The 27,377-nt window shown below is 38.4% G+C and overlaps 1 protein-coding gene across 6 annotated transcripts in view; it reads right to left on the bottom strand.

Moving 5' to 3' along the window:
• The window catches only part of adarb1b (adenosine deaminase RNA specific B1b), a 112,594-nt gene extending 85,602 nt beyond the window's left edge, over nucleotides 1-26,992 (bottom strand). For all 6 annotated transcript variants that reach the window (XM_067515077.1, XM_067515072.1, XM_067515076.1 and 3 more), the window contains exon 1: nucleotides 26,790-26,992. The gene's annotated coding sequence lies outside the window, so the exon portion shown is untranslated. The remainder of the gene's footprint in view (nucleotides 1-26,789) is intronic.
• Nucleotides 26,993-27,377: the final 385 nt, after the last annotated feature.

Genomic DNA, 27,377 nt, shown 5'->3' with positions numbered 1-27,377 from the left:
TCAGATGTGTCAAAAGTCTGAAAAAAGTATGTTAATATGCCAAAGGGCTAATGTGCAAATATAAACACATGCTTGATGATCAGTTAACTTGATTTGATGCGTATTTCTAAAACTTCATTGTCCTTTTCTGCTTAATGCTGACGGGCACTATAAAACCTATACTTTAAGTTTTGTGTTTTAAAATGAGTCATTAAGTAGAAGATAGCTGATGACTTGAATACAGTAGCTTTACTCAATCTAAAGATTATTATGTTTGGAATTTAGGTCTGAAAAAAAAAAAAAACAGGGTCATCTTATACTTAAATGTTTTTAAATGGCTTCTAAAAGGAGACAGTACCGGTTTAACACAGTTTTCTACAGAGTGTGTGGGTAATGTTTGAACATCGCATTTCCAAATAGCTGGAAAATCACAATGATGAAGCAGTGACACATGGAAGAAATGGGGAGAACAAGATGATTGATGTTTGCTATAAGCACAGGTTAAGGGAATACTATTCCCCTGTCATCTATGTTATGAGTCATTTCCCGTGTAGAAAGCTCTTCAACTTCATTATCAAGGTGAGCAATAAAACCACCATCAACTGGGCGGTACACTGCTTCAGTTCAACTGTTAACTAAAACTTCAGTTCAACTGAGTTCTAGATGAGTGAATTACAGCTTGCTACTATTGAAGAGGCCACAAAGCCCTAAAGGGAGATGACAGTGCTTCCAAGTGATTGTACCGTACAATGAGTCAACATCAAATCTGTTGAGCACCAAAGAATACTTCAGTAAAGTCTCATTAACTGGATGGATGAAGTGTCTGTCTGAGCTTGCCACAGAGTAATAGCGTTGCCTCTTTAAACATGAATGCATTTTAAAAATCATTTATAAAAAGAAACATACTAATTTAGGATTACCTTAAAATTCAGGATAGAGAAATGATAATAATGCGAAATGACTTGCCATTCTGAAGCCTAATTCTCCAGTACATAAAACAGGTAGGCTGACAAGAGCCTCACATGTAGTGTGTCTGACATTACAGAAGCTCATTAGATGAGCTAGTAGATTTTTGTTACTTAACTGCTTTATGTTAACTGTCTAGGCTTCTGTTCAGGTTGAAGTCAATAATTTCATATCCACAGGGTAATTTTCAATTTTTTTTTTTAATTAAACCCCATAGCAGTCAACTGTACACAGAACTGATATAAAAGGAGTTGGCCATGAAATTGAACTCTTTACGTGCATTGTGTACACACACACACACACACACACACACACACACACACACACACACACAAAGCACTTTAGCCCAGGTGCTATTATAATCGTTATTAATATTGCATTTAGGGAGGAAAACAGCCCCCCAATGTTTTCTTCCAAAAACCTTGAAAGGCTACTCTGCATCCTAAGCGGTTTTGAACTTTGAGAAACTTTGTTCTTCTTTGTGTACAACCTGGCCTTGTATTCCAAATCTTGTTTTAACTGACCTACCTATTCTTAGGACTATTCAAGAAGTAGTATGTACTGAAGATGATGCAGGTAGTAGACATTGAGAAAATGAATAAAAAATACCCAGTACAAGACTGAATAAATAACTGATATAATGTGTTTGTATTCTTATTTGGTTTAGTCTATTTTAGCAAAACATATAACATACATGATGCTTATAGCGAATAGCCGACATGCAAAGAGTTGGCAAGTTAAGCACTGTCCTGTGATGTGTCTTAGTGTACACCATAATCAATAAATGGTTTCAGAAGATTTTACAGTGGCCATTTGACCTTCAGAGTAGCTGACACTGTGATGCAATTGGCTGGTAATAAAACACTTTTTAAGTGTCACCTTGACTTCATGCCTCTTGTGATATGAGCTGTAAAAGGGCCTATCTGCTAATAGAGGGGGATCCAATCTAGCACTGACAGAATGTTATTGGGTGTTCAATAAAGACATAGAAGATTGCCATCATTTGTGAAGGATAAGTTAGTCATTTTGTAAATTCATCATATTTTCAACAATCCCCATTCAAACACTAAAACATAAAAGTTATACTTACTCATAGTTAAAGATTGTCATTATAAATGATTTTAATTGGTATATAGCAGGTTTCTTGGTCACTTTGTACTCTCAATTATATCTCAATTATATCTATATTACATACTTACATAGTGCTTTGCCTGCCTAAAGAGAAATAACCTACTTCCAACTGTAACCTGTTTGTGTCTGCAGAGATGGACTGTTAGTTCTATAAGCACAAGCCTAACAAATAGTTAGACTATCTACAGTGGAAACTAGGGCTGCACCTAACGATACATTTTTTGTTGATTAATCTATTGATTGTTTTTTCAATTGATCAAATAATCTATAGATTATTTTCCCACCCATTAAACAAAGACATAATCATCTGAAATATCTCAAAATTGCACCAGTCTATCCCAAACAAAACTCAACAAACTATACCTTGTTAGAAAGCAGAAAACCTCACAAATTCAACGATAAACCAATTTAAGATTGAAGGAGCACAACAACAACAGTTTCTCAAAATGTAACAGGAGTTAATACTCAGCAAGACAGTAAAGCTTATCTTTTATGATGCTTGCAGGGGCACAGAGTTATTGAATCATCATGCTTTACACCATTATCACCGTACAAATCCAAAGAATAAAATGACATCCCGCTTTCAGTCTAAACACCCTGTTATCCAATAAAATGTATTATGTCGACGCGTCACCCCATTCCTAATGGAAACTAATATTAGGAATCATGAATTAGCTGGCAACTACATGTCATATCTGTCATAAGTTTTTTCTATTGTTTTGTCCGACACATTTATTATATCAGTGCGACTGGCTAAAAAACTAAATCTCCTTTCTACACTACAGTTCAACAACAGCACAAAAAACCCCTCTAAAACTTAAGCATTTACTAGAATGCTTAATTTTCTTCCATTTACTTCATTCATTTCTAAAAACAGCAAAGTCATAGAAAATTAGACATAGACTCAATAATATTTCTTGAATAAATTCAGTGAAATTGGTGAAGTTTAAGAAGAATGGTGGTGTATTTCATAATACACAATTTTTTCTGTTTTGTTATTAAAATGAATCCTTATTGAAGAATCGCTTTACTAAACCAGTCACTGTCAGTTCCTCCTTCCATGGCTCAAAGTGAGCCAGAATGCAGTAATTGTTGTCTTGGGGGTGTTGTGCTGAGTTTGGCCTATCTACCGAGATCAGCATTCACTATGCAAGAGAGTACAAAGCTGAAGCAAACCCCCCCAAACTAAAGTTCTATTTTCTATTTTCAGACAGAAAAGCTACGGAATTAATTGTAAAATCTGACCTTAGATGGGGAGCATTGAATGCAGCATCAAATTCCTTCTGCCATGTCAAAGTCCATCAAAACATATAATAACCAATGCTCCAAACGTTCAGTGAACTTTAACTTTGTTGCCTTCTCTCTGTCACGAGCGCAAAAAGGACGAGATGTAAAGTAGTAAACAGCTAGTTCTTAATGTTACTGCATTGAGAACTGAGACAGAACGGTCCCCACTGATTGATACATTAATATGTTGATGCAATTTTTGTTCTCCTCTGCTTGTGAAGGAAGGCAGCCACATGTGACCCTCCACGGTGTTTATTAAGATGTAATCAGGAACAAATAACATAATAGTGCTGCCCCTTCCATTTTATTTTCTCCTTAATTAAAGTATTTCTATGGCTCTTACCTTTACTGAAGTACAAATGTAAGTGAGTACTAGACATTTTTGTGTATGTATTTGTACTTTTACGTAACTACTGTTTTTAAGTTCTTCATCCACCACTGCTGAAAATATAATTCATTTAGAAAACTATGTTATCCTTTAATCATATGTTTGTCTATATTTGTGCACTTGACGAACATCAGGTTACATTTGATGACCAATAAATATTGTCACAATGTTTCTTGCCACTAGACTGTATGTGAATTATTCACCCCCCCACCCCACCCCCCAAAAAAACCTTGTGTGGCTGATCATTGACAATACAGATAACAAAAGTCAAACTTGATAAAAATCACACAGAACTCAAAGATGCACTGGACAAAGTTATTGGCACCCTTAACTTTATATTTGGTAGCACCCCCTTTGGAAAAAATAACTGAAATCAATCGCCTCCTGGAACCATGAATGAGTTTCTTCCACCTCTCTACTGAATATTTTGGACCACTCTTCTTTTGCAAACTGCTCCAGATCATTCAGATTTGAAGGAAGCCTTCTCTCAACTGCTGTTTTGAGATCTCTCCTCAGGTGTTCTATGGGATTCAGATCTGGACTCATTGCTGGCCATTTCAGAACTCTCCAGCGCTTTGTTTGTAACCATTCCTGAGTGCTTTCTGAAGTGTGTTTCAGGTCATTGTCCTGCTGGAAGACCCATGACCTCTGGTGGAGACGCAGCTTTCTGACCCTGGCCAGTATGTTGTGCCCCAACGCCAAAATTCTTTGGTAATCATCAGATTTCCTGATACTGCTCACACAGTCAAAGCATCCAGTGCCAGAAGCAGCAAAGCAACCCCAAAACATCTTTGAACCCCCACCACGTTTGACTGTAGGGACTGTGATCTTTTCTTTGAAGGCCTCATTTCTTTTTCTGTAAACCGTGTCGTGATCTCCTTTACACAAATACTCTACTTTTGTCTCATCTGTCCACAGTACGTTCTCCCAGAAGAACTGTGGTTTTGTCACTTAAGTTTTGATAAACTCCGTTCTTGCTTTTTTATCCCTTTGTGTCAGCAGTGGTGTCGTCCTGGGTGTCGTCCTGGGTGTCGTCCTGGGTGTCCTAACATAGTGTCCCCTTTTCATTCAGATGGTGACAGATAGTGCGAGCTGACACTGTTGTACCCTGTGTCTGCAGATCAGCTTGAATTTGTTTGGAAGTTAATCGGGGGTCTTTATCCACCATTGAAACAATCCTTCGTTGTAATGTTTCATTAATTTTTCTCTTCCGTCCATGTCCAGGGAGGTTAGCTACAGTCCCATGGGCTGTAAACCTCTTGATGATATTACGCACAGTGGAAACAGGAACATTAAGATCTCTGGAGATGAACTAGTAGCCTTGAGATTGTCCATATTTAGCCATAATTTCTTCTCTCAAATCCACAGACACCTGTTTACACTTCTTTCTTTTCTCCATGCTCAGTGTAACACACAACACAAAGGTTGAGTCATTTTAACTGGTTGCATGTGTGATTACTATATTGGCCACACTTGTTTCTTGCCACAGGTGTGTCTATATACAAATTACAGGAGCATCACATGCTTAAAAAGTAATTAATTTTTACAATTTTGACAAGGTGCCAATAACTTTGCCCAGTCCATTTTTGAGTTCTGTGTGAATTTTTATCAAGTTTGACTTTTCTTCTCTGTTTTTTGTGTTGTTCCACTGCAAACAAATACAATAAGCACATACACCAAAACATTTGCAAATGGCACAATTTTCTGAGAGAAGGGTTGCATTTTCTGACAGAATTGCATGGGTGCCGATATTTTTGGCCATGATTGTATATCTTCAAAAAAAGGAAAAATTTTCATACATGCTGATTTCATGAATATAGTAACTATAACATCAGTCTTCTATATTCTGCAGCAGCAAAGCGCATGACATGAGCAGTTATTTAGTCTAACATTAATTGTGTGAGAACATTTCTGTTTTCAAGTTTAATCAATGCTGTCAATTTACATTTATGGACACACACACACACACACACACACACACACACACACACACACACACACACACACACACACACACTCTAACTTTTTGAATAGCCTCATCTACCAATTTTACTGCTCCTAACTGCAGTTTATCACTTGAATTTATATCATGTTAACTGTTACAGATATCTGTCATAAGTGGTGTGTTGTAAAAAAAACTCTGGTGATGCAAAGATGTGTTGCATACAAATTCCCAACTAACATAATTTTCATGGTTTTACAGCAAGTTGCTTTATTTCTATATGGTAAAAATGTCAGCATGTAGGCTGTGACAATAGTCAATGTTTTCAGCCACAATACTGCAAGTGCTCTATTGATTCTTTGTTGACGTTAAACTTATGTGTTTTTGTCTTCACTTCATTTTATATTAAAAAAAAGTGTTCTGCTTGAAATAAACCTATGAAATCACTTCTGTAACCTTTATTTAAAGTAGCATGTAATTTATAGATGTTCTGTGTTGATCTTCAAATAAAATAAAAACAAGACAAAACTAAATTAAAACATGGGTTGTCAAAAGGAACAACAGCCATGGGATTAAAAGAAGCCAACATATGCTTTTTCTCACTGACATCTATTTGCATCTCAACCAAAAGGCTTTTTAATCCTGAAAGGGGATTTGCCTCTGCTGCCATCTCCTAAGAAATATTTTACGTATAAATAAATTATGTTACATTTATACAAGTGTCAACAGCATTAGCATAAGGAAAGTTCTGTATTTATTACCCTGAACCAAGACACAAGAGAGGCTATGTTAAAACCTCTACAACAACTCTACTGAGTGGGGTTAGGGGTTAGTCATCATTCTACAGACAGTTTTCTATATTTGTTTTTAGTTTTAGGCATTGCACTGTTGGAAATTATTCTTGATTATTACATGAATGCTGCCATCAAATAAGTTGCCTTTGGTATTGCTAACTGTATCCATTTGTCTCGAGCCTTCCAGAACACAATACGCCTGACTTTAGAAAAAGAAACTTCTTTTTCTGCAGCTTTTCTTGTAGCATCTTCCCACATTAATCAGAATGGCAGCCGTACCCAGCTGTAAGTCTGCAAGACTTTCACTCTGCAAGTATCTGGAGGAAACCCACACAAGCACAGAGACAATAAGCAAACTCTACACAGAAACGCCACAGCTGGCAGGAGAATTTCGAACTAGGAACCTTCTAGCTGCAGGGAGGCAGCACTAACCACTCCACCACCGTAATGCTGACAATTTCAGTGTTAAATGAAGGAGCACAGCCTGCAAGTCAGGACACTTCTTACTTAGAGCAAAAACATCCATCAGCTTATGATAACCTATCCTGTGGACACTAGCTTTACCCTTCACCTCACATCCTGTGGGGACGATTGCATAATGTGCAGCTTTTAACTGTGGAGACAGAGTCACACTGGCATTAGGAATTTGCCTCAGCAAACCTGACACTATGACAGGGAAGACTCCAGATTCACAAGGTCATACCACAGGATGAGGAGCTTTACAAATAAAGTTGCACAAGGGCAACAGGAATAGAGGCTGACTGCAAAAGACAGAGGAAGTAGTTGAAAAAGCGGGAATGAATCAACAAAACTGTGCTGTCAGCATCCCTGGGGCCAGCAGGGAGCATTAAGTGAGTTGAAGTGGGCTGCTGAGTGTCCCCCTATTCTCCTTCCTCCTCCATTCTATTTCTCCCTTTGTCTTTCTATCATCCTTATGGCAGATTCCCACTTCCACCTCTCCCCTCCCCCTGCCCTGCTGTGCACTATTGAAATGGCCTCTCTCCCACACACAAACCCATGCTTGCTTGCACAAGCATCCCACATCCCCTGAGCCATGTCTTATTTACGGTTCGATTATGGCTGACTGCCCTCCAGGACGAGCATCGTCCTCCACCTCCTCTGTGTCGTGTGCCCAGATGTTGTTCAAATAATTAGGGGAAAACCTGTTTTACCCACTGGGGTCATTGCAACATCTGTGTCGAATGCAGCAAAAAAAAAACTGTAACAGCATCATCACAGCACTGGTGTCGGAGGAAGAGAGCAGGATGAAGCCTGACAAGCATATACTGTATGACCCAAGGCAAGCAAAGCTATTCATTTGAACACACAGGAGCATTTTTACAAGCTGATACACATACAAATGAATACAAACAGCACCAACACGACTGTAAATACAGACAGCAAATCCCTGTGCAATACATAAGTAAAGAGCAGAGGGTTTTGCAGAAAGTGCACACACACCTCCACAGAACAAGGTAATAAACCGTGTGCCAATGATTGAGCAGAACCCCTGGGAGGCATAACACAGTGCTATCCCTGCTACAGAGGTGAGTAATGGGACTGTTACATCTTCCTTCCAAAAACCACGAGCGCTGCCTGCCTGCTGACGCATTCCACCAGTGTGCAAGACTTTCACTCTGCAAACCTGCTCTGTGGGACACAAACAGCTCCTTCATATGTGCTGGTGAATGCAGCAGTCAGCCTTAATGTGACATGCTTCGGATGAATATTAAGAGGTCTGTTTATGGCAAAGACTGTGGGCGTACCAAAGTCAAGAAATATAGGTGCTGAACATCCTTTTCTGTTACAGGGAGTATTCACAATGTGTGCACTAAATAATACAAAAGGCTAATCTGTCAACAGGTGAAAGTGGAGTGATGTGATTTGAAGTTAATGGTACAAAGATTAATTTATTAGTTATCATAATCAAGAAGAAGATTGCTTTATCATTGTGCCTGAAGTATTATGATCTTACCTTACAAGCTAAGAGTACATTACTTTTAAGTCAAATAATTTGCTGTCCAAAATAACAGTCCCAATTTTCGCTTTCAAACAACACTGTCATTTATTTGGCATTGTCTGTAACTTGACAAATGTGAAAAAAGATTCTCTATATATTTCTGCAGCCCATAGTGAATTCCAAAACCCCAAAAGTAATTATCATGTTAAGTAGAGCAGTAACAAGAATGTTTGGCATTTTCTGTCTGCCAAAAATGAATATATAAATGGATAGATAAAACAATTGTAGATTATTTTCTGTCAATTAATAATCTGATATTTTTGTTGGACAAAAGTCTAGCACAGCTTCTCATATACACATTTCTTCAAGGAATTTCTGTGGTCCTATGGTTTAGCTGCCAATTAACTGAATTATGTAAAAGAATCTGATAATGCAATGGCAAGAGGGGAAAATGCACCTCAGGGGGGCACAAGCCAGTGTCTTGTGTGCCAGTCCCAAGTCTGGATAAATGCAGAGGATTGTCAGGAAGGGCATCCAACTTAAAACACATGCCAAATTAAACATGCAAATCACGACTTCCACACTGACTTCCATACCGGATCGGTCGGGGGCCGGGTTAACAACGACCGCCACCGGTGGTGTTGACCTACAGGGTACCGGTGGAAATTGGACGACTGTAGGTCAAAGAAAGAGGAGGAAGGTGTGTTTGTAGGCAGAGAGAGAAGAGGAAAGCCAATCTGAAAGAGATCAGTGACTGTAAAGTATTGGTAGGGGAGAGTGTAGCCAGACAACACAGGATGGTGGTGTGTGCATGACTCTGGTGGCGACGAAGATGAAGAGGACTAAGGCAGAGCAGAGGACGAATTAGTGGAAGTTGAAAAAGGTAGAATATTGTGTAGGTTTTCAGGAAGGAGATGAGACAGGGTCTGGGTGGTCAGGATGCGCGTCCAGATGAGTCGACCACTACAACTAATGTGATCAGGGAGAAAGGTAGGAGGGTACTGGGTGTGTCATCTGGAAAGAGGAAAGTAGATAAGGAGACTTGGTGGTGGAACGAGGATGTTTAGGAGTGTACAGGAGAACAAGGAGATACAGTGTAAGGTGAAGGTAGAGGTGGCAAAGGCCAAACAAAGAGCATATGAGGACTTGTATGTTAGGTTGGACACTAAAGAGGGAGAGGTGTATTTGTACAGGTTGGCCAGACAAAGAGATAGAGATGGAAAGGATGTGCAGCAGGTTAGGGTGATTAAAGATAAGGATGGAAATGTATTGACAGGTGCCAGGAGTGTGATGGGAAGATGGAAGCAGAACTTTGAAGAGTTGATGAATGAGGAAAATTAAAGGGAACAAAAGAGTAGAAGAGGTGACTGGTGTGGAGCAGGAAGTACCAAAGATTAGTAAGAGTGAAGTGAGGAGGACATTGCAAACGATGTTTGCAGATGACATTGTGATTTGTAGTAAGAGCAGGGAGCAGGTGGAGGAAAATCTAGAGAGGTGGAGGTCTGCTCTGGAAAACAGAGGGATGAAGGTTGTGAATATATCTGTATAAGGATGCTGAGGTTGGAGCTGCCGGTCAGGAGGTCTAGAGGAAGACCAAAGAGGAGATATATGGATGTAGTGAGAGAGGACATGAAGTTAGTTGGTGTGAGTGAAGAGGATGCAGAGGACAGGGTTAGATGGAGGCACATGGTTCGCTGTGGAGACCCCTGAAAGGGAACAGCTGAAAGGAAAAGAAGAAGAAGAAGAAGAAGAAGATGTAAAACTCTGATAACTCACAAAGCAAAAACTCCCCAAAAAACCATGTTGTGCACATTGCTTTACATGAGATTAAGCACTTTTCTCCGAAGTGTGGATTTTTTCCAACAATCTTTATTCTTTCTATAAAACCCTTCACGCACCATATGAATATTTGTAGAAGCAATCCTTCACTATGGCTGTGACCCCTGCCCACTTAAGATCTGCTTTGTTTATTTTAATAGTATACTTGTTGTAAATCTTTTCAGACAAGTGGATCAGCAAACTGTCAAAATGTATTTTAATGGAAGCGTACAGTAAAGAAGCCATCTGCCCTGCTAATCCCAAACCAGGAAGTATTAGTGAAAGTGTTGTCACCACAGTTTAAATGCCTGTTGTTGTTGTTACAAAGCCATTTATAGGCAATACATTTTCTGAAAACATGTATTGTGTGGGGTCATCGTTTAGATTCTGTGTGTCTCACTCCACTGAGTCAATTTATGTCACCAGGCTGTGATAGGAGACAGATAAACTCGTTTGGCTGAATAAAAGACAGTTCTGGTTAATGCACTTTGACTGCAGCAGTTACTTTGTTAAGCACAAATTGCCATTCGAGATTATTTTTCAAGGTCTACAAGACAAATACTCAACACTTTCTATACATTTATCACATTAAGATCCCAGCAGTTACACAAACGCTGTAATATTTTTTTCATTAAAAAAAAATATTACAGCCTTTGTGTAAGTGTCTGGAAGTGTGACATACAAGGTAGTTTGACATCAGTCTGGAAAACAGAAAAAGGAAAGGAAATTAACTGAAGAATGAAAACAGCTTTATGTTGCTGTACTGAGGTAATTAATGTGAAAATGGATTCGAAACTGAATTGAAGACAATTGGTCAACTTGGGCAATAAACAAATATGGGGATTGTAATATTTTGCAATCAGACTCATCCAACCCAAATGGCAGCAGTGCAGAGATATTCAGTTACGTTTTAGAGAGGATTGTTATTTAACCATTTAAGAAATATCATCAATTTCTGCTTAATTAGTAAATTCTGCAGCATTCTCATGAATATTTTGATATATCACAATATTTTACAATACTTGTGCACTTCCTATGAAGTACAAAACAGAAGCATTAAAATCTTTACCACAGTCACAGGACACAATCTTGACAGCGAATATATAATGGATAAAAATAATAAAGATTTCACTATCTTCATATACTAAAATGAATCCCTCATTTTCAGAGTCTGGACTGGCATGAAGTCAGCAAAATGCCACCACCTCTGTTAGTTTATCCCAGCGTTAGCATCATTTATTGCATCATTTAAAAAGGCACTGACAAAAAAAAAAGTTTCCTTATTGTGCTAAGGAAACAACATCTGCTGTGCTCTCCTTGAGCAACATATGGCTTTTTGACAGAACTTTCAAATTACAGATGTTTGATTCCCATGATTTTTTTTGGCCAAACCATTTCCAACAGACAGAGGAAGCTCTTTGTTTTCTTTGGAATGAACTCTTCCACAGATTCAAGCATTGGCCTTTTACCATACTTGTTCTGTCTGTATGGTAGTGTGAGATGTTCACATTGAAGTGCAAACAAGGCATCACGCAACTGTAGTCTCGATCTCTCAACATGAACATTCTAATTATTGGGAGAAATCACACCAGAATATTATTAAAAATATGTCACAGCCGTATGTAAGAACTTACACTTGACTTTTGTTTTACTCAGGCTTTGTACTCTAACCTTCTTCAAATTCCTTCAATTGAATTGTCAAATAGCCACGTATTTGGTGGGTTCAGGCTATTAGGTTGAAAGCTATTATTTCTTGATACTAGTCAACACTTCCACTTTGTGACATCAGTAAAGCTCTGTAGTTTGCTTGTATTCTACGAGATAACGCATTAATTTGCACTAATACTCTCCAGGAAACTTTTCACTTTTCACCTAATCAAAAGCTACGTGCAAAACGTACATAAAGGACATGTTCACAGGCTTAATCACTTACTGTGATTTAAGGTACTGATGAAAATGTAAGCCTCTTAAAGTAAAAGCTGCTAATGAAAAGTTTAGTACCATGCAGTGCACATTTGAGGGAAGCTAAAACCCACATGTTCTGTTGGTGCAGCAGAACATCCTAATTTAAGCACATCTTTCATCCCTGCTTGGTCCAAGTGAGAGAGCGAGTGTTGCCTGGAGAGAAATCTCCTCAACCATGCAACTTACAAGGGGTGTGTGAGCTTGTGCATGGACAGATGTCTCATAGGCACACAAGCAGCTGAAAAACTGACAGATGGAAAAAAATTTAAATCAAGGTGACTCTACAGAAGCTTGCTTACAGAGAAATAGAAAACAGGTGGTTCACAAATAATACCAGTATTATATGTCTACATATCAGCTTAATTGAGCAGCTCCAACACTGGGAATAAAGAGGCACCATCAGTGGGAAAGAGTCTAATTTGACTGCAAGTGATGAATTTTGATGTGATTCTACTGACGTACTTGACAGGGAAGAGTCAAAGGCTGAGCCTTTCAACTTTATGAGGATTTTTCCCTTTATTATGAATGGATGTGAATTCAGTAGTCTTGCATGATGTAGATACTTGTAATGGTGTGATTTTAAAAGTCAGTGATTTTAAAACTGTCATGCACAAATAGCTTTACATATGCTGTGATAAATATTTATAATAATGATATATATAATGCATTTCTAGCTGTGGTACAGAGCGCTTCTTTTCCAACATTTACATCACCCCGAACAAATAAGCCAGATCAGTGATTCAAAGCAAAGCAGTCATAACATAACAAAGCAGTCTGTCATAGAGAAGATGGGCAACTGATGTTAAGGAAGAATATAAGGTAAATGCAGACTCTTGCAAACATTTCTTAATTCAAATACCAAACCTTGACAGCAGCTGACATATTTCAGAGGGGGCTGAACTACGTTTGATGATTCAAAAGCCATTGATCTTTCCAGGAACTTGAACATAAAAAACAATGACAGCAATCAAACTGTGAATGGGAAAATATGAAAATAAAGTATGTAAGATGTAATGAATAACCACAATACAACTAGTCATTATTAGAGCGTGAAGATATACAAATATGTTAAATTAAGTCCAGATTTTAAAACCAAATAAATAAAAATGAAAACACTAAAAGACTGGAGACTTGGATGATGTTTCTCAAATGTTCTTGGAGGATTCATTCAACAAAAAGTAATGTGCAATTGTCAAAGGACCAGTCGATTGAAAAGTTATGAAAACCAGTCATCAAGTATTTTTTTATTATTAATTAGAGGGACGCCCCTTCCTCTGGCTGTGATTGAAAAAAAAGGATTGTCCAAACCTCATTTCTAGAAAAAGTTGGGACATTGTGTAAAATGTAAACAGAATCCAAAAAAAAAAATGCAATTATTTGAAAATATTCCGAAGCCTATGTTAGAGTAATGCCAGCAACACGCCTTAAAAACTCTGGGACAAATGAAATCTTAAATCTTAGCCCATCTCACATCAATCCAATACCAAGCAAGAATGGGTGAAAATGCTGCTTTCAAAAAGAAAAGCACTTTGTCTCTTCAGTTCCCAAATCCTTAGATCGTATAAATAAATGAATAAATTCCAACAATTCAACAATTAATTTAATTTGTTGTCTTGTACAATATACATTTAAGAGTAAGTTTCAAATGATGTATGACTTGGCTTTTCTGTCAAAAGCCCCACACCTTTTTAAAATAAATATTTGTAAGTCATACTATTATCATATTATACTTATTGGGGAACAGAATAACAATTTTGTGATATGCTGTGGCAGAGCAAATAACCTACCACTTTAGACACTTAGAGACAGAAAACAGAGAACATTCAACTGAGATGTACATAGATTTTCCACTTATGGAAAAAAGAAATCTTGTCGTTATCCATGGTACATGCAGGCTGCATGGCGATAAATTCCGGCAACACTTATGTTTACTGTTCAATATTATATGAACAGCCAAATAAGTTTTGTTTTCTATAGCATCATGTCATGTTCTGTGTGTTAAACATAACACACAGAACTAACACATATCCCATTAATACCTGCTGCAAGTGTGTGTGATCTTATGTGAGCACTTTTACTGTTTCTGAAAAAAAACATGGAGCTGCACTTTTCCTGAAACACTACAGAAGAACAAATCCTGACCCATTTTATAGAAGAGGGACCAAATTAAAATGTTCCCACTGAGTGAGCAGAGTACACAAATATGCCCCCATGGGCTGGCAGCACCTGCTACGCTCTGCTCCCAGCTTCCCCCTCATTTCTCTGAACTGCGTTTAGTTCCACTGCAGCATCTTTATCAATCCTAAACTTCCTTCTGCTCTGATCAGCATGGCTTGCACATATCAAACAAGACACTACGTTTCCTTGACCAGTCACTAAACCTTTCAACAACCTCCCAATCACAGCTTAGTAAACGTAACCAGGCACAGCAGACCTGACAAGCTTTGCTAACAGGCAGACTCTGACAGGTTCCACATGCCGAAGGAGCATGTTTAGAGATGTATGTACAGCAAAGCTTGGCAAATGTTTTGGAGAGTGGCATATTTTTTTAACAACCTTTCGAAAATGATAATCACTTGCAAATACACAAGTACTATTTCACAGAGTAGTAGTAGTTTCCTGGATGCTGTTCGAGTTTAGGCAGCTCTAGTACGCTGTTTAATATGTTTACACTCTTACCACTCTAATTACAGCCAACGTAATCTGCTGCAGTATTACATACTAGAGTGGTAAAATGAGTTAATCCTTTTAATTATTTAATTAATAATTAGTTAATCATTTTTTAACACAAGCATAAACAAAATAGCACATAATAAACACTCATTTGTCAACATTATTTTATATAAAGAAAACCCATGGCTGCATCACTCTGCAAACCAATCAAGTTGTAGTTTGCGTGTCTTTCTGTCTACGCTCTTATTATACAATTGTAATTAGTTCACCCATTATCCAAGGGGACATTTTGGCCAGATGTAATAAATTCCCTTGTAGGCATTTCTGAAATACTGGGACAGACTTGAATGGAACAAAGGTGAAATACAAAGTTTAAGAGGTAAAATCATTACTGTGAACTGTATGTGTGCAAACATTATGTTGAAGCTTGTAAGAAGAAGGATGGTCGAAAAGATTAAAATTACCATCCAACATGTACTAAAAACTGCATCTTGGACCTGACCACTGTAAAGTGTATGTGATATATATATATATATATATATATATATATATATATATATATATATATATATATATATATATATATATATATATATATATATATATATATATATATATATATATATATATATATATATATTTTATGATAAACTAATGACATAGACTTGCCACTGTGTGAACCAGCTTGGAGAGCGTCATAAGTAGTGTTTTGTAACTTCAAAGTGACCTTAAGGAAGTTCTCTACTAGCCAAAACAGAAATAGAATAAAAATAATAAAAAAACGTTGGATTATCAACAGATATAATGGTCAAACTGATGGTTTTTGCTTTAATTTTGTTATTTTGGCTATTAAAAAAAGTAATCTAGAAGCTGGAAATCACCGACAGCATTTAGCCAGAAGGTGCTGCACTTAATTGAGGAAGTCTATCTCAGACTGCCGAAGGCTTGACCTCTTTACTCTAGTCAGCACAGACAAAAACAATCTGAGCATCGTTAACCCTTTTGGACAGGAGTGCTGAAGTGAGCACCCCCGGGACATTGCACTAAAACCCAACTCTATTTCTCATAATCTTGCTCTTCCTTTACATTCTATATATAGCCATATCACCAAGGGCTCTGTGCAGCGCACCATAGAATATGGAGGACAAGAGCGAAACCGACAGTTGATGAATATGAAAAGGACAAGCAAGCAGATGAGAGGCCAACTTAAATTATTCTGCTGCAGACTCTCTTCAGACATTCAGAAGTTTAATTGGTTGGTCATGGGCAGATGACTTACTGTCTGACTGTCCCTACAGTAAACACACAAGGCGAGCACAGTGGTTCTTTGAAAACAATAAAAAGAGTGTTTTCACAACTACTCCATGTGGTTTGCATTATTGATGGGCTTAGCCTAATCCACAGTGAATACGCGTAGAGCCACATCATGACACAATCCATGTTTTAGGGCTGATACGCACAATGAAATGCTATGAGGTGAACTTTTGTGTGGATTTCTTGGCTTTTGTTGCATATGCTCACAAAGTCTGTTTAAGATAGTGCTGGATAAGCACATAATAGCTATACTGATTGACATGGCAGTTCACTATAGACATAGCATAGGGCAATGTGGTATTTCCCCCTGTATGTTGGAGATCTACTGATAGCTCATGTAAAAACAATAACATGTCTGTCTGAAGTACAAAAAAAATGCTGTGGTAACTGGATGGTTTGAATGTAAAGTGAAATAAATCTATTTTCCCTAATGTGCTTATTAATAAGTTGATCACCACTAAATGTGAGTTTAGCAATTAATACTTATACAAATCATTGTCCAACACAAGGCTGTTCTTATTACTTTTAAACAGAAAGAAACACATTTAAATAGAATTAATCTGCCAAATATTAATGATTAAAGTTTTAGCCAGAGTGGGAAGCCTGTAGTTATGAAAGCAAACAATTTAAATGTTAAGTGTAGTTGAAAGAGACAGCATAAATATGCAGGGAGATATACTTAGACCAGAAAAGGTTACAGAGCATAAATAAACATACCGGCCCATCCTAATTCCAAATAAGTTTTATCTTTGTAATAAAATTGCATGACATGGAAAACTGAACATGCTGACGTTTATAGTAGTTCATTTAACAATATTTCAGTCACATCAAAAAATGAGTGATGACTCCTTTGAGTTCTGCTTCATGACTCAAATGCCAACATTTGGTGTCATCGTTTTCAACACAGCAGGAACACTGCTCTCAATCAAAAGAGTGACTGAAGAATTTTCTCACTCTGCCATATACGGTGCTCCAGCAAAACACCAAGCTAAAATTCTACATTTCTTCCCTGTGTAAATGACCTTGTTTTTTTTTTTTACTCTAAGTAAAACATGAGCAAACATTATTTTCCTAATGCTCTAAGAACAACAACGCCCTGGCGTACGGAAAATCTGTAGGATAGTCTGAGTAGCATTTCTGTCAATGAACGATTCAGTCAACTATGGCCAAGTGTATTACTATTGGTTTCACAGAGGCCTTGTTCTGCCCTTTGTGGTGCCTACATGAAATTGTGTACGGCATTGACTGTAATGTCACATTCACGCTCTGATGCTAACCTCGTCTGGCATGTGCATTAGCTCTTTCTTCCGTTTTCACTCAGAAGTCAGCTCCAGTGGGTGTAAAAAAAAAAGAGGTTTACAAAATTCCTTACAAAGAAGGTACAGACTGTCCTGACATTCATGTGGGGCTAACAGTACACTTCCACGACTTTAAATACCACAACATTTACACCTTTGAAGGTTAATGCTTTCACTAAAGAAATTAATGATACATTATGCATACACAAGTGTGTTGCAATCTTAGTGTATACTACATAAATAATAGTTACAACCAGAAGCTTCCTGCTTGCCACAGTTTGGTGAGTTGGGTGATAGGGAAGCATTGATTTGATTCCCACATGATACAAATATGGTGCAAGTGCTTAAGACTGTGAGATGGAATGAATAAATGCACAGTTTTTTCCTATAATATAAAGTGAAATAATTCCAACATGTCTTATAGGTCAAGGTGAACTTAAAGGAAGAAAGTTTTTTACTTTAGGACATTTCATACTGTAATAAGGTGCCACAGACGATGAAGATCTCAGCAGATATTGGCTGATGTGCACCTTTACTCTAAGTATTTAAACACCCTTCTTACAAACTTACAAACCATTCCCACCTGGGTCAGCCAGGGAGCACGCCAAATTTGACGTCATAACTTCTTCCGCATCTTCATGTGCACTTAAATCTCTTAAAATTAAAACAAAATAATAAATAAAAAAAAATCCTTTCTGCTCTTTCTCACACTTGCATCTCGTGAACACTTTTACGATAGGACTTTGCTTTGATGTTTTCTCCTCGACTTAGATTTTTGCTGCCTTGTACCTCACTTGTAAGTCGCTTTGGATAAAAGCGTCTGCTAAACGACTAAATGTAAATGTAAACTGCTGGCATTGAGCATGCATTTGTTTCATTTCACCTGGTCAGGCATCTCCCGATTTTTGTAGAAGTTGGAAGAGAAAAATGAATAAATGAGCTGAAGGCCAGAATGTTACCAGGTTCACCACTACAGGCATCTATAGGACTACATGCCCATGTGAGAACAAAGGGAACTGTTCACATATCAAAATGAAAGAGCAGGCAGTATTTATGTAATCAAAGACAAATCAAATAGTTTGCAACACTATCTATGGCATGTTTACAGGACTTATTTCCTGTACTAACTTCTATTGCTATTCCATTGCTGTAGACTGTGTTTTTCTCAAAAGCAACACTAAATCTTTAGAAGACTGCAGTGAGTTAAGAGCACCTCAAGCACAAGTATAAAAGGAGCTGGATAATGTTAACATCACAAGCTGCACACAAGGACCACAACAACATAACCTTGACTTTGCTTTAGTAAGGGTTGCTGTACTAAGGGTTTTAGGTGGGACCCTTTTATACATACCTAAAAATATAACCCTATGCTCCACAGTCACATTCTCCTGCTGGTGTGTAGCATACACATACATTATTTAAAATGACTTTTATGCTTCTCCAAGTGCCTCCAAACGGAACTGTAACTCACAGCAGTAGCCTTGAGCGAACACTATTACACGTTTTTTTGCACAGACTGATTAATTGATTGAAACTGGGCACTCATGTAAAATTAAGTCAAAAATCAATTTCAATTCTAATTTAAACTTGATGGGGAACAACATCATTGCAGGACAATATTCAGCAGCTGCAGGGAACAGCAAGGTCATCTGTGACCTTATTATTTTGTGGCAAAGATGTAAAAGTGACATAGGCCGGGCGGACACACCAACCATTTTTCATATTGTGCTATTTGGGCCAGCAGAAAGAAAAAGTGCTTCAGAAAGCCTTGCAATCATCCACACACATCCCTATCAGCAAGTGTAATCAGTGATTTTCTAAATTTATTTGTCAACTGCATAAATAATACCTGCATCCACAACAAAGATCTTGCATCCTATGCTGAAAAACTGGTGATGACATCATCTGAAACTCCTCCAGAAGACATCATCTAAACTGAAAAACTCCGCAGTTCTTCCAAATTGAAAAACTTCTCCATATGGCATCATCAGTTTGATGATGAGAATTTATTTTTTTAAGTGGGGGAATATAGAAAACTAGAATAAGGTAATTTTGGCAATATAGCTAATACTGTGCATTTTGACAAAACCAAATCTAGTTAATTTTATATCTCCATTACAATGTATATCACAGTATAGCACTTTTTGTAAATTCAATAAAAATATCACCAATTCCTTATTACAACTTAAATTAAGTATTAGGTCACAAAATGTACGATACATATTTTTGGCTTTTGTCTTGCACATTATCTTTGTACTGTATGACACGATTCTTGAGTAGGTGGTAGTTGTGTTAGACTGACGCGGTCGTCAAATACGGACACCGTGTCAAAGCCTTTGGCATCTCACAGATATGTGCAAGGTACCTTTTTGTGTAAGCATGTGACACACAGGGCTTCTCTAGGTAGAAGGTCAAGCCGTGCTAAAAACCTTTAAATATGAATATCTCCACTCCGCAATCCAGTTCTGTTATGTGCACATTAACCCCAGAATATCCCAGTAAGCAGTCAAGTTAGAATATGCAGTTTGAGGCCTTTAAATTACTTAAACTAGTTAAAATTCGCACGTACATTTGGGTACTGTTTTTCTGGGATTTTAACCAAACTGGCTGCTGCAAATATATTACAAAGCTTCAGCCTGGTTCAACTTTAACCAATCATTTTAGAGAAACTTGAGATCCATTCAAAACAATTTCTGTCTGAGAAATCACACCACCTGCCCAACGGGATATGGTTTCATCAACAGTGCCTCACACGGGCTTAAGTAACCAGGTTACAGTCAGCTTTCTCAGAAAAGCTGATTTCTTACCAGTCATGTAAACAGGAAAGCTGGTTTTCAAAATCGGGGAGGAGGATTAGGGAAGACGAAGAATCCAGATTTCTCTGCCATGTAGACACGAAACCAGGTTTCTAATCAGCTTTCTCCAACAGCACATTTGGGTAACAATGTGCTGTTGTTACGCACATGGGAGTAAATGAGGGAAAGATCATTAATAATGCTGCATCGTCTATCTAAAGCCCGACAGAAAATTTTACTTTAACACAATGTGCCTCACAGAAGTCTAACTAAATATAGTTTTTAACTCAGACAGTTGTGCTGTGGATCAGCTGCACAACTCTCTATTCCTTCTTTCCCCCAGCTCTGTCACTGTGCTGCAACACGAACACAGCCAAAAAAAAAAGGAAAAGTCAGAAAGCAGCGTTTTCTGTCGCTATACAATCTGTGCCATCCTTGCAAAATAAGTCTAAAGAGGAGTAGAAACCAGGTTAATCTTCTGCTGCATGTCATGTGTAGATTTCCAGTAACAAGGTTACTTAAGTGCATGTGAACACTTTTCCCCGTTTAACTGGGAAAGCTGATTTCTGAGTAACCTGGTTACTTAAGTGGATTTAAACACAGTTGCTGTCTGTAACTCCTCTGTGCCGATCAAACACATCCTCTCACGGGGAACGGGACCACTGCAGATATGTTTCCTAGCACGGTCATGCTCGGTCATTTAAGGCATTTTAACCTCTCACCTGACAATTTATAAGCAACCCCCTTGCTTTTTGAAAGAGCTTATATGTATCTCTTACTCTTTTGGGTTAAATATGGTTCCAGAAGTCTGAGTTAGCAGCAGCAGCCCATTCATTGTCAATAAGAAGCCAGCTATGCTGCTGTGCATGTCAGATGCAACAATAGCTCAGCTACGCAACAAAGAGACGTTGAAGAAACCTGAACTTAATGAAAGTACGCCAATCAAGAGCATTTAGACTCCAGCAGAGAGCGAAACAAAGAGTCAGTTAACTACCTGACGTGGTGGAATTCTAAACTAAAATTAAGAAAAGCTAATTGTTGTGGTTTCCTAGTTGTTAACAGTGTGTGTTTAACACGATATGCAACACAAGTTATCGGAATCCTGTTGATACAAAAAAAAGTCAATTTAATTAGTAAGTCGTCTGCACTTATATAGCGCTTTTCTACTTTATTGGTACCAAAAGTGCTTTACACTGCTACGCATTCACCCATTCACACTCACAATTACACACAGGGAGATAAATATAAAGGAAAAGAAGGAAAAATCTGATCATCACAGTTTCCCAGTTATTTACGATGTGTGTTTAACACACTATATAAGCTAAATGGACAGAGCAACAAGAAGAACAGGACCTAAATAAAAAAACTATTTGCCACCAAAGTTTGTGTTTCGCGGTAGTAGGGCAGTTTAGAGAACTGCACAACACACTCCCAGAACTGCAGCTTCATCAGGCAAATCATTGTCCTACCAAATCTTACCAACAACAAGAAGTGACACACATGACTGGTTGACACAACAATGTGAAATGCAAGCTGCTGTTTCCTTTAACACTAATCGAGAGAGAAGAAAACAGGATGTCTGGCGTGTTTCAGGAAAAATACACAGGATGAACAGTGGGTAGCCAAAAATGGCAAGCAAGTGGCCAGTGATAAGGGGTGCAGAGGAAGTCCGGAAAGGGTCCCTCTGTTAGGAAATAGACTAAAAGGTGCTTTCAGACAAAGAACATATGAAATAATGTTCCTGTGTGTAATTAGAACACTGTTAATTAGAGAACCTTTTGTCCCCTGCAGATATATAGAGTGTTTTATCTATATTCCTGTTCACTGTTCGTGACACATTGTGTAATCACTCTTCAGCTAAGGGAAGTCAAATTAACTAAACTAGCTCCTATCAACCTTTCAATGCGATTGCACTGACATTTATTTTTCCTGCACTAATACCGTGTTGCTTGGGACAACAAATACACTCGGGAAGGCAGCCAGGGTGAAGGCAGGCAGAGCGATTTTGTTTCATCCAACCTGTGCATTCAAATATGTTGTTTTCCAAACAATTACTGGCCAGTCTAGCAGGTGCTCCTCTCGCCAATTTGCCTAAATTTGATGCCTGGCAAGTGTTCATGCAGTCTGCAAACGTCAGAATTCCTTACAGTGTGATAATGATTAGCACACTAAATAAGCTTCTGAAGACACAGAAGGGATGTTACACAAACTGTGCAATAAAATGCCCCTCGCATCAACTGTGTTTTCTGTGTGGGCCTACATCTACTGAAAATGAGCAAAAACACTTGCAATAGAATAACAGTGTGAAGGGATGTTTATCCAGCAGCTTATCACAATAATAACTGACACTGAGGCAATGTGGCTTCCTTCAAATGTGTATCCTCATCAGGATCCATCAGCCTGTAAATCCTGAGGAAATGCAAACAACAATGCCCTCAGGGACTCAGGGAACATGCCGATCGATGACAAAAGATGATATGTTCACATGGGACTGTGTGAAGGTTATGGCTACAATGTTCACAGCCTCTGCATTTCATCATAACAGTTTTAAATGATAGAAGTGTTTTCTTTTCTTTTTTTTTTTTTTTTTTTTAGGTATAACATGGGTCCACTCACAAAACCAGTGCAGCATCTCTGCTGCGTGCAGCTTTCCTGAGAGGGTACAATGCAGCAGGGCTGAGTGAACTTAGCTCACATACACTAACACATACACACGGTCAGCTTGGCACATTACCCTCAGTGCCTTGTGTAGGCTGCTTTCTCCTCTTTAAACCTGTCGCCTCAGCAAGTAGAGCAGTACTGCACCACTTTTAGCCCACCCGTCAACTTTGCTTTGATGAGTATTTGCCAAGGTTGCCTCTGACACGGTTTTGTTTTAGCTGACTACTGCAACCAGATTTTGCTAAATCTCAATTATGCCCTTTAAATGAGCAAATCCACAAAATTGCCTTTTTCCACATAGCTTCAAATACATTCAGTCACTCTTACATCATGTCTTTAATGGAAAGCGAGCATTTCTCAGAGAAATCATACCCCTGCATTGTTGTTCTACGCAATAATCCTAATGTGCTTCATTTTTTAAAAAGGAAAATGTGAGTCTGTGTCACTTGTTTGAGCTAAGTCTCATGCCCTACTATTGACACAGCTTCAGGAACAGATACCTTCACAGGGTTAGGGTTTCAAGGGAAACTACTCATACATAGGTGAAAGCAGATTTACCAAGTGTCCAGTTGGCTCAATGTATTCAAATGAACGGGATTTCACAGCCGTTTCATTAAATTGTTTTTCTTCTGGATAGCAGGGAAACAAAACACACACACAAACACATACAAAACTAGGCAGGTTTCTTAACTTCTACCTGGCTTTTCTCTGGCTGACATGACAAGCAATATTATTTAGAACATCAAGAGTTTAACACACGCTGCAACTAGTTCTAGGACAAATGCTAGTTGACCACAACAGTTGACCACAACAGCCTGTTTTACAATAAGCAGCCAAAGTCCATCGTGAGAGTTTCAACCTTTCAAACTGCAGTTATTCCCGATTTAGAAAGCCCACATTTTACCGTGGACACTGCATACTACTGAAGACACACTGTCAGACTGGGTACTAACATGCATCATACCGTGCCAGCATTTTGTGGAATAAACATTGGGATAAAGCTGTCGCTAACAGGCATCTGTCCCTTCAAGACACTTTGTCATAGCTGCCAGTGTGCGTGTGTGAGTGTGTGAGTGTGTGTTGCAGCAAACAGACCAGGCTGTGTGAGCACAACAGTGGCTCGTGGCTCATTGACAAGGTCAGTGGTAGGGCTGCACACGCATCTACAATAGTCACATCGCAAAACAAGTGATGTCAAGTAAAGCAAATTCACTTTCAAACTTCAGGCTACAATTTTTTTGGCTGCTGGATACAAAGGGAGGAGTCGCACGGTTCTCATTTTCAACTACTCTAACAGAGAAGTCCGCCTGTACTTTCACTCTCAAATAACTTCAGGAGCCCTTGTTTTGGAAGTTTAAACCCTTAAATCAGGAGCACTGTACCCTGTTTAACACAAAACGGCAAATAATTCACCATCCACTGGTGTTACACTGCTAAAACTAACACAACAAGGGTTGCTGCAATGAAGTGAATTAAGAGGAGAGATACAACAAAATTAAAAAAAGAGAGACCCACCTAATATATCAGAACTTAATTAGTTAGTTATAGGCCCTTAGTAATTTTACAGTGTCTTACCCATTCAGTTTAATTAGCTTGGAAGTAACTGTATACCTCCAAACCTGCATCCACATTGCACATTTAAGTACAGCTTGATACACTGACATACACATCAATACACACAGTTGGCATTTTATGTTTATGATTGGAGGAAGGAGAAGACAGAGGACAAGAATATGGAGCAACATCTACCCAAATCACCCAGTCCTATAGTAATTATTTCTTTCCAACGAGCGTTATTAAGGTCATCTGTTAAAAATCCCTGTATTTATTTGTTTTGCAATATTTTTTGTGTTACTGTGTAGCTCTAGCCCTAGGTTCTCAACCTTAATAAGCTGAAGTGGTTACTGCGATAAGACTGTTCCCTTTTATAGCAAAAATATGAGAAGGGTTTGACTTTAGAAATTTAGGACAAAAGCAAACCTTTTAAATTATTTAATAGCAAGTACTTTTAAATAGATTTAATAACTTATATGTAGTGTATTTGCATTTTTGTTTTTTATGTGTTACATAATAATATTACAACTTTTTTATATTCTTTTTGTCACACAAAGGAGCTGGAAGTGATAAAGTTTTGCAGTGATGGCGCATAATAATTATAGTCCAAATAAATCTATAAATCTTTGACCAATTAATTTTCCATCTGGCTTGCTATGTGACGGGGTAGTGTCACATGATCCACAGCTCTCATGTACTACAAACATTTAGAGTCACAGTTTTAACTCCCTAAATAACTCAGAAACCATGGCCATGTTTAATCCTTAGCGTCTTGTTTTACAATCATCACCTAAAATTCAGAGGCTCCTCTATGCCTCCAGATCAAAAAAAAAAAAAACAACTCTGTTTGGTCCTGAAACATAGAAAAAAAGTTTTAGCCATTTTCGTGGGCATGTCGATTTCTTTTCCATAGAAACAAAGATGTTGACAGAAATGACGCCATCTAGCTCACTTTGATTGAAGGTCAAGTGCAGAATTTCAGCATCTCTTTGAAGGAAAAAAACTGTTATGATGATGTTTGGTGCATAAACTTGTAGATAATGAATATAAAGCCAAAGGTGAGTGAATAAAAAATAGATTTTCCTGCTTTAAATAATGACCCCTTTCCCATTTTTGGTTTTGTGGAGAAGAAATTGTCACCTGAGAAAGACTCCAAAGTTATAATTGTCCTGAACTGTACCAGATTATTTTTGAATTACGAGAGCTATTGGAGTGTATCTAGTTTTCGAGAAATACCCTCAGAATCCGTGTTAGTGCTGTAAAACGGCCCTAAGGGTTCAGGATTGATCGCCATGCGCTGCTTTCTGGGATATCAGGAGATTTATCACTGTGACTTGAATGCATGTAATACCTGAGAGGTGCAAGCAGGGGCCAGTGCCACCTTAACACTCAGCTCAAAGTGAAGAAAACTGAAGCAGGTCAAAGGCCACTTCAAGAAAACTCACTGCTTCATCTGCCTTGGACATGAGCAGCATGCCGATGCAAAAGACGCTGTTCAATAAAATATCTGAAAAAGACCTGCACACTAAAAAGTAACTCTAACTGCTTTGTTTTTTTTTTTTGTTTTTTTTTGCAACATAACATGAGATGTAACATGTGTGACTTCATCCTTTGTCCTGTTTTCATGTTTTATTTGGGTTTGGCTTCACTACACGTTAAGTCCCAGAAGAATCTTATTATTCACTTTTAAATAGTCCAGTTATTACACTTTTAAACTGGAAGTTCTTCTTGAACAAGACAACAGACCTTAAAAGAAGCACTTCTGAATACCCTGCACTGAACAACATCAAGCCTTCAGTGTGCAATCTTTCAGTAATCCTCGATGTCTTTTTTTTTTTTAAAAAGGTGTGCAAGTTGCAGACACGCGAGGGGACCTGAGCACTGCAACCCTCTACCTGCACAACACTTGAACGTGTTGCAGCAGCTAGCATAGCGTTAATACTACTCTATTTCTGGGCACTGTACATGATGCGCTCTCGCTGGTAGACCTCCACGGCTCCACTGACAGGGTAAAGCTGAGGTAAGATGACAGCCATAAATCCCACAGTCGCACTGCACACACACAAGCTATTTTCGCAGGCAGCTCCAAGTGCATATTTTTGGTTACCACAGCAACGTAAATTTCGCCGGTGAGTGCCCACGTCCGCGTTGTTCTAGAGGATTAGCAGCTTAATATTACATAAACACAACCGGAACCCAAATCATATTAGCAGCCCCGTTTCATCCTCCGCAGCGTCCACATAACACACAAAAACGCCACTCACGGTGCGTGTCCGAACGGAGAGTTGGGTTCTCTGGACACGGTCAAATGTTCTGCGCCACTTCGCTTCAGGAGCTACACGTCTGTTTTCCTCCGTGTCGTCGCTGGTGTTGGAGAAAAGCGAACACGGACCGAAAGCGGCCGTACGGGTGCATGTACTGCAGTGCTCCAGCTTGCTGTCGGCCCTCGTCTTCTTCTCCTACACAGTTTGTTGTGACGCGTGACGGAAAACGGTGCAGCACCACCGCCTAGTGGTGCGGAGTCAGAGGCGACATTTCAAATTAACGCCGAAATTGTCAGGTAGATAGATTTAAAAAATGTGGCGTTCAAAGACGCTCGTTTCTTATTGTTTCCAAACGATTGTTGTCATTTATTTTTAAAATTACCTTAAATAATGCTGATTTATTACAACCTCAGGTCAGTTCTCCTTTAGTTTTGGGTTCTACATTATTTATAGTCATAAACCAACGTACTGAGCTAATGTGGTAGCTCAATTGGTAAATCAGTCATCCAGGAACCACAGGAGCAGTGGTTCGTTTCTTCTGGCTAAGTGGCTACGAAGTGTACTTGGGCAAGACACTGAACCCTAAGT

This window comes from Channa argus, chromosome 9 (assembly GCF_033026475.1).
Source record: "Channa argus isolate prfri chromosome 9, Channa argus male v1.0, whole genome shotgun sequence".
Classification (NCBI taxonomy): Eukaryota; Metazoa; Chordata; class Actinopteri; order Anabantiformes; family Channidae; genus Channa; species Channa argus.
The sequence above is the reverse complement of the archived record's forward strand: the minus strand, read 5'-3'. Positions and strand labels throughout refer to the sequence as shown.